Consider the following 8,438-nt stretch of genomic DNA (forward strand, 5'->3'; position numbering starts at 1 on the left):
AACAGTTGTCCCATGAACAGTGTCCCACCAAATCACACTTTTAAAGTAGCAATTACCAGAGGGCGTTAATAATTCCAGGTTTGCCATCATATTAAGCAGCAATCTGTGTCCCTGTGGTTTTGTCTCCCTGATCTAATTCTGCCCTCTGGCATCTCAGAGAATAATTCTAGTTCCTCTTCCACTGACAACCAACCTCAAGTTTCCATGTGAGTCCTGCTTGCTTTGAAATGGCCCACCATCTCCATGATCCCTGGATCCAGGGTTAAAATTTTCAACCTTGTCTCTTCCTCTCATATGAGCCGTTTTATTTTTCAGTTAATTGGTATATATTTGCTTACAACTGACTGTATCATTCACTCTGCTGAGTGTAGATGGGCTGCTGGTCTGAGGCCTCTCTCTGCTTAAAAACCTCCCGTATCTCCCCTGCCCATGGGTAAAGTGTTGATGTTCTAGCATAGCATTCAAGGAAGTTCACGATTAGGACTCTGTCAGCTGTTCTAACCTCATCTCTCTGAAGTTCCCCTCATCATGACCACACTCCCCAGGTGGGGACTTTGCCCTTTTCACAGAACACTCCCTAAAGGTTTTCTAACTTCCACCCACTGTCAGAATTCACCTCTCTCCTTTTTTGGTGCTTCCATAACCCTTTATTTTAAAATCTGATACAGTCTTTCATGAACTATTGAGAAACATTTCTGCCTCGCATACTAGATTGCATGGTCCTTAAAGGAAGAGGTTTACAACTTGTTCAAGTTGTTATTCCTAGTAAGTACCTACAATGATTAACATTTAATTGATCTTCATAAATGTTTGAAGTGTTGACCCAAAGACACTAACTCTTTACTCTGTAGGCCTTATAATCAAGTTGAAAACTAAGACCAATACACATCAAATAGCAGTAGGCGATGCAGTGAACTGACTGCTAGATGCCAGGCAAGCTTAAAGGAAAGGTCAATGAGAAATGAAGTGCTCAAGGGCAGACTCAAGGAAAACATGGGGAGCACTGCAGAGCAACCAGGCCTTAAAAGAGAAGTTAAGGAGAACAGCAAGAAGCAAGCACACAGGAGCAGGCAGACGCACACTGATTGAGAAAGTAGCACGCCCAGCAGCCTGGTCTGATTAAATTTGAAGTTGCCTTTGTGGGAGGAGAAGCAAAGCATATTATCATAGGCTGGGTAGAATTCCAAAGGTCATTTTATCCAACACTCCTCAGATGCTTAAACTCAAGGTTTCAAAACCGGAAGTGGAAGTGTAGACAATTGCTACAGAATTGAAGCCCAATATTCCGTCCTTTGCTTTTCATAAGTTGAGACACAATTAAAATCATCTGAAATATCTCCCTTGGCTGCTTTTTTCAAACTTTAATTTCCCTGCAAGTATGTGATAATTGAGTTTCTTTAGAGCACAAGGCTGGATATATTGGACCTTAATGTGCACAAGGTCATCCTAGAAATCGTCTTTAGAGTACCAAGTCTTTCCTCCCCAAGAATTCCAAAAATAATTCAATATTTAGAATGCTGCCCTGGACCTACCAATTCCAGTGGCTGAATGTCAGGGCTCAGTCATTTGAGGATTATTTTTGCTCCTTGGCCCTCCTGGGGAATAAATGCCATGCATGTCACCACGTCAGTGACTATAGGCCTGGCTTCATCCCCTGATGACCCACAGCCATCATCTCCTTTATGCTGAACATCTCTCTGAATCTTGGAATTTTCAGATGACTCTAACTTTGCCAAATTAAAATCATGCCTGATTCTTTTTTTGTTTGATTGTTTGCTTTATGTTTGTTTACTTTGCTCAGTGCCAAGCACAGAATTTAGCATAAGAAAAGTTCCACTAGAGGTTGTTTATTCAAGTAAGTAATTATTATAGCCATCCGTATCTGAGCCCTTTACAAAATTTTGGCGGATTGTCCTCTCAGGTCTGTTTTATTAATCAATTTATTGACTCAAGTTTATGTGTCCAGCTTGACCATTTCCTTTGACTTCCAGATGCACCTCTTCCCAGAAAACTGATTCCCCCCTTGGACATCTCACAGGCATCTTAAATTTAGTGCATCCACTTTGGGAGCCCAAGGCAGGCAGATCACGAGGTCAGGAGATCGAGACCATCCTGGCTAACACGGTGAAACCTCGTCTCTACTAAAAATACAAAAAATTAGCCAGGCGTGGTGGCAGGTGCCTATAGTCCCAGCTACTCTGGAGGCTGAGGCAGGAAAATGGTGTGAACCCAGGAGGCGGAGCTTGCAGTGAGCTGAGATCAAGCCACTGCCCTCCAGCCTGGGTGACAGAGTGAGACTCCATCTCAAAAAAAAAAAAAAAAAAAAAAAAATTTAGTGCATCCAAAGCTGAACTCTTGGGCTTCTCCCAAATCCATCTCTTTTCAGTCTCTCTCATCTCCACAAATGGTTCCTCAGTCTACACAATCGCAAGGGAAAAAATCAGCTCAAATCTTTCCTTCAATCCCCCATAGCCAATCTATCTCCCTTACTCAAAATGTATCCTGAACGTACAGCCCATCTTTCCAATCCTTAATTCACTCTTGCCTGGGCTCCTCCACTGGTCTTCTCATTGGCTTCCACATTTCCCATTTGTCTCCCTTTAGTCCCTTCTCCTCCCTGCATTGGGAGAACTTTATTAACTTGGTTTAAAAGGGTCTGTCATTCCCTGGCTAAGACCCTCCAATCTCAGAATAAAATGCTAAATCCTGGCCTGCAGAGTCCCTGCCAGCCTCTCCAACCTCATCTCCCCATAAGAATGTGATCTCTTATCACCCAATCCTCTTCTCCCTCTAATCTCTTCTTAAATGTCACTTCCTCAGACCCATGTTTCCTGACTACCTCTGACATTTTCTGTTACTTCACCTTTTGTTTCCTTTATAACACTTCACATTTTCTCTTATTGCCTGTTTCTCCAATTAGACTGTAAGCCTCACTAGGGCATGAACCATGTTTGTCTTATGCATTAGTATATACCTAGGACCTCTTGTGGTGCTAGCACATAATAGCTGCTCAGCTATATTCAAGGTTATTAAAGTGGGTTTATGGCAAAGTATTATGGTTTCCCACTCGATGTAGATGTCCCTTCTATAAAATCAAAACAAATAATAATTTAGTCTCTTTCTGAATGCCTCCTTTGCAAGGGTTTCATCTTAAGACAGCCAATTCCATTTTCCTTTGGCTCTACTGTCATTTCTTTTCCATACTGACTCAAATGTCCTCCATGACTTCTGCCTATTGGTCATAGTTCTCCTCCTTAGGAACCCATAGTATAATTTTCTCTAAATTCTCTAAATTAATCCTTCAGATATTTGAAGGCAAGTCTTATATTTGCCCTAAATCACACCTACTTCAATGTTATTCCACACATGTGATGGTTCCAGATGTTTCCACATCATTCTGGTAATTGATCTCTTGACACAGTCCAGTTTGTTATTGCTTCTTAAAATTGTTGTCTAACAATGAGTTCCAGACTCCAAAGGAGATGGGACAAGTTCATAATGGAAGACCATCACCTTCCTTTGTATGATTCTAATGCTTGTTTTGATATTTTATATATATATATATATATATCCCCTATATACATGATATATAAATATATATGTTGTGTATATATATGATAATATATATGTAATTATCAACAGCATTCTGAGCTCGTGAAACTAAAACAATTTCCAAGTCATTTTATTTAGACATTTCTTTAAAATACGTAAGGCCGAACTTAATTAACACTAATCTATGAAGAATAACTAATTAACTGCAGTGGGCAACTGACTTCCACTTTCAGGAGAAAGAAAATAAAGTAATCTCAGAAATCTTTTTTGTTAGTCTATAAAATCTTTTCCAGGTAAAATCTAGAGCTTAATCCATATGTTGTGCCATCTTTTGCTTTTCCACACCTCTGATCCTAGGTAAGTTAGAGCTAACGAGTATTTGCTGAGCTTCTATTATGGGTCCAGTGTATGTTATAATCTCTTTTACACATAGGAATCTGAGGTTTAGAGAAGTTTATTGATTTGCTCAGTGGCACACCATAAGTGCTGGGGCTAAGATTTAAACTCAGGTCTTCTGACTTAATTCAGATGTTTAGTTTGATGGTAATCGTAATATTGTTGTTATTATTTATCACAAATAGTAGTAGCTAAGTCGGTTCATGAAATAGCTCATTGATAGTCCATTGGATAATTCTGAGTTGGAACTTCTATTATCTCATTTGACAGGTGGAGACACTGAAGCTCAGATGGCTGACATAGATTAGCCTAGGGCTAGTTGTAGTTAGTTGCAGTGAGAATTTCCCAGTACTGGGGGTTCTCATTCAGAGCAAGGCTAACCCCAGAGATGGTCCCTGAGGGCAAGTGGAAAATCTGAAGCCACGGGAGGCAGGTAGGAGACTAATGCATTTGGAAGAAGTTTATAACAAAAGGAACACTCACTTGCCTGGAATACCCACATATTCTCTGAAGACATTTTAGTCTTTGAGGTTCATCCCATTCTGTTTTAATTTTTTTGAGACAAAAAATGACCAATCTCTTATTTGCATATTCAAGCATTCTTAATAAGTCACTAAAACTCCTGTTTTTCGTAACTCTCCTTTTATTAAAACGATAATTTTCTGGTCCATCAGAATTGGTCTTATAAAAGAACTTAAACAATATATTCCCTTCATAATTTAGCACCAGGAAAACTGGCAATTTTTATAATAGAAAGATGGCCTTACTTTGCTAACCAATTACAACCCAAGTTGAAAGTTTTCCCCCAAAATCCTTTCCTCATCAAAATAACAATAATGATATTAACCAGGTACCACTGAAGTTGGTCCTCTTGTACCCATTTCTGTGAACAAGACACATGAACACTGGCTTGAGAGACAGTTGGTGAGCTCCACTTGAACCTTGGGGAAGAGAACAAAACATTCCACATTGACCTTAATGAGTTGTTCCTAGGTAGGCATGATGAAAATGTAAAACTGAACCCCAGATCTAGCCAACTGAAAGACATTGATTATTCTAGAACAGCATCTTCCAAACACCAGTCTGTGGACCAGTCACTGCTTGCCAAAGACAAAGTTCTCACCAGCATGAGGTAAAATGAGGAAAATAACAGCAATGTGTCTAAATTCATTCAACCTAAAGACTTCCTTTTATTCTGCAAGGTTGTCCTTCCTATTTCTTTGATTATTTCAGCATCTTTACTTCTATAAAAGGAAGTTGCCAACAGATGGTAGTTGTTCTCTTTAAACATTTCTACTTAGTCAAGTTAACATTTAACATACACCTATGTTGGTCCTCCCACACCCATTTTACTTTTTTCTTATCTGTGAAAACTAGATGTTTGGGAACTACTGCTAGCCTAAGGGATAGCATCTCTGCTATTCCAGACCCCTGGATTTTCCAAGGGTCCTGGCCTTTTCAAATGTAATATTTTATAAAGGAAATATTTTTAAATCAAACTCACATCTTTAACTTTTGTTTTGAACATGTGAAACACAACCTTTTCTGGATAACTCTATCATGATCAATAATCAGTGGCATCGGATTAGAATACAGCGAATCTGCTGGAGGGCAAATATCATAGGGCAGTTTTCCAGAACCAAAATCGCCCCCAGGCCACCATTCTTTTAGCACCATCATTTTTCTCTCCTTAAAAAAAAAAGAAGAAGAAGACCAGGCAATGTGGCTCATGCCTGTATCCTAGCACTTTGGGAGGCCGAGGCAGGAGGATTGCTTGAGGCCAGGAATTTGAGACCATCCTGGGCAACATAGTGAGACCTTATCTCTACCCAAAAAAAAAAAAAAAATTAATAGAAAAGAAAAAACCTGCTTTGGCTCCTTCCTTGTTGTCAAGTTGTGAATTAGCATCTTACGAAATGGCATAAGATGAGGCTTTTCTTATTTGCTGACTTCGTTCTGCTTGGGCTTAGAGAATGGAGATTCTTGGGTATTACAACTGTGTGCAAAGTAGAAGTTTAAAAAGGACTGAGTAGTAGGGGGTGGGGAAGATCTAAATGAGCACAGGCAAGGATCATACAGTACCCCACCTGCACTCAGTGTAAAGCACAATGGTTACATGCATGGACTGAGTGACAGCCTGGGGCAAGTTAAGTGTTTATTTGTAAAATAGAAGTAGTAAAAATGACAACCAAATAGGCATATAAGGATTAAATGAAATAAAGCATGTAAAGGGCTTAGTACAATACCTGGCCCACAATAGGCCCTCAGTGAAATAAATATTAACTACAATGATTACCTTATAGCCCTGTACATTTTCTTTGCTCACTTTCTGGTCCTTTTCTGTTGTATTCTAGATAGGTGAGTTTACCAAATAGCTGAGACACATAGGTTATAGATACATAGGTGATATTGCATTTAGATTTTGACCATTCATTTGTTCATTTGGCAAAAAAGAAAAAAAAAAGTACACGGCATGGAGAATGCTGTAATAAATGTTGTACTCCTACACTGCATGGAATATCCCATACTAAATGGTTTGGGGAAGGATCTAAAATCACAAAGAACATAACTCCAGGGAACTAACTGTCTATTTGAGGAGACCCAGCCAACACACCAATGGGCTAGAACAGCATTATAACATAAGAGATAAAGTCAAGTGCAGAGGATCTTCCAGAAAGGAGGACATTTTGAGGTGAAATTTAATTAAATACCTTTTTTAGACAGTCCCTTGTTTGACCTGATTGTGAGATCATGAGCCCACCAGTGTAGGACATAAATTCCTCCTACCTTACCCATTGTAAGAGGTGCTCTGTGAGGATTGTTTACTTTCTCTAAACACTTCTTCACACTATTGACCCCAAACTGAATTCTTTGCCTGAGCGGAACAGTGAGGACTTTATTTCTAATACAGAAAAGTGGTCTTATAGTTCACAGCAAAAATGAGAATTAGAACCTTGGGAACCCCAACCTTTGTTCTCTGTTTCACTTGGTCCCTATACCTTCCCTTGCTGTGCCCAGTTCTCTTGTGTCCCTGCACTGATACCCCTTCCTCTCCCACTTTGAGTCTTTCTACATACATTTCCTTAAAATGGAGAGGTAGAGGAGACAAGAGAAGGAAAGGTAATGAAACAGAGGTAGTGGCTATCTACTTACCCTAGCCTTGAGCCTCTTTCAGGAAAAAATGTCCTTTGTGTGTTATTCAGGCACAAAGACCATTTTAGCTTGCTTTCTTCCTTTCTTCCTTCTTTCTGTCTCTCCCTCTCTCTCCTTTCTTTCTTTTGAGAGGGAGAGAGAGGAGAGAGGAAGAAAGAGAGAGAGAGAGAGAGACAGAGAGAAAGGAGTACTGGCCCATAAAGGTATCTAAAAGACTAAAGAGTGCATTTCTGGGATCTGTTAACAGAAATTGTTTTCCCAGCTTGAAAATTGCCACATTTAAAATCCCAATGTAGGGTAGGCGAAATCATAAATATGAACTTCTTTTCAGACAGCAAACTAGCATTTGGAGTCTCTCTCCTTGCCTTCAGGGATCCATGTGCCACAGTCTAGTTAGCTGCCCAGCGACTGACAAGCATAAATAAAAGGTAATGGTTATAGTAAACAGAGTTGCTGTGAGTCAAAAGTGTTTCCCAGGGAGGAATCAACATGCTTCTGATCACACTAGAGTCACCAAATAGCCAACGTTCAGCTCTTTTTAAAACAAACAAATAACGAAGACAATGAAAATAAAAATGTTTGCCGTGTCAACTGTCTACATTCAGCAGTGGAATGGAACAGGCACCTGGGGTTCATAAGAGTAAGAGGGTCAAGCCACGGGGAGCAGTCTGAGTTTTATGGCTTATTTGCCTTCCATCAGTGCTCCTTGCCACCTACCATTGAGGACATCCTCCTTCATCCCATTACTGCCTCATGATGGTCTGTGAACCCATCTCACCTAAGTTAAGTAAACATTGACCTCAACTTAAGGTGATACCATCATCAGAGTAATCCTTAGGAGAAAGTAGATAAATAGAAGATGAGGCATGTTATGTCCTGAAAGATGATCTACTCCTTGTCTAAAGAACTAGATTAGATGTTGAAGGATGAGGTGATAAACCCAGTCAACAAAATTGTTCCAGTCAAACTAGCTCATGCACCAATGGACCCAGCACATAAACCCTTATAAGTCACACTTGAGCAGGCTCTCAGAGGGCAAGTGAGGAGTTGTCCATAGAGAAATTTAGATGGACTCCCTTGGCCCTTGCAGATGGCCCTGGATATGTTATATGTACATGTTGTCGTTGATGTGGCCAGAAACTCCTGCCTTGGGATTTGTTGAATACTAACTTGACTTATTGGAGCAGGTGTCTGTGGTCCTCCAAAGCTGTCAACTATTGAGCATGGTGATTCCAACTAAGAGTTTCATAATCCTCACTGCCTTTCTCTTTTAAGCCTAAACAGCAGTCATGTAATCGAAGTGAGATTGTTCTGAAAGCCTCAGAAAAATGACTCAA

At 40.0% G+C, this 8,438-nt stretch overlaps 1 protein-coding gene across 9 annotated transcripts in view; it reads left to right on the forward strand.

The window, feature by feature from the left end:
• GRIA1 (glutamate ionotropic receptor AMPA type subunit 1) overlaps window positions 1–8,438 on the forward strand; it is a 321,912-nt gene that overhangs the window by 293,757 nt on the left and 19,717 nt on the right. The gene's annotated exons all lie outside the window — the stretch shown is intronic.

This window comes from Macaca fascicularis, chromosome 6 (assembly GCF_037993035.2).
Source record: "Macaca fascicularis isolate 582-1 chromosome 6, T2T-MFA8v1.1".
In the NCBI taxonomy this organism is placed as follows: Eukaryota; Metazoa; Chordata; class Mammalia; order Primates; family Cercopithecidae; genus Macaca; species Macaca fascicularis.